The sequence below is a fragment of the Aethalodelphis obliquidens genome, unplaced genomic scaffold, assembly GCF_003676395.1.
Source record: "Aethalodelphis obliquidens isolate GAN/ISIS:26980383/991018 unplaced genomic scaffold, ASM367639v1 scaffold118, whole genome shotgun sequence".
Classification (NCBI taxonomy): Eukaryota; Metazoa; Chordata; class Mammalia; order Artiodactyla; family Delphinidae; genus Aethalodelphis; species Aethalodelphis obliquidens.
The window spans coordinates 2,788,474-2,788,775 of NW_020838062.1; positions in this window are offsets into that span (position 1 = coordinate 2,788,474).

The following is a 302-nucleotide window of genomic DNA, read 5'->3' on the forward strand; positions in this document are numbered from 1 at the left end:
AGCCGGTCGGACCGGGGAGGAGAGGCAGGATCGCAGCGCAGTGGCGAGTCGCTGAGCCCGCCGCGGCCCCGAGAGCGGCTGGAGCCGCCGCCGCCGCCGCCGCCGCCGCCAGGAAGGAGGGGCGAGCGCGCCTAGGCCGCCGCCGGGAGAGCCGCGGGCGAGCCGAGCAGCCGCGCGGGTCCGGGCCGGGGCGGGGGGCGCGGGCCGTAGGCCCCTGCTCCGGCCGCAGCTTGCAGACAGTGGGCTCCGGTGGGCTCCGGCTGCCACCCGCGCCCCGTTAGGCTGAGCCTCGGGCCGGCCGA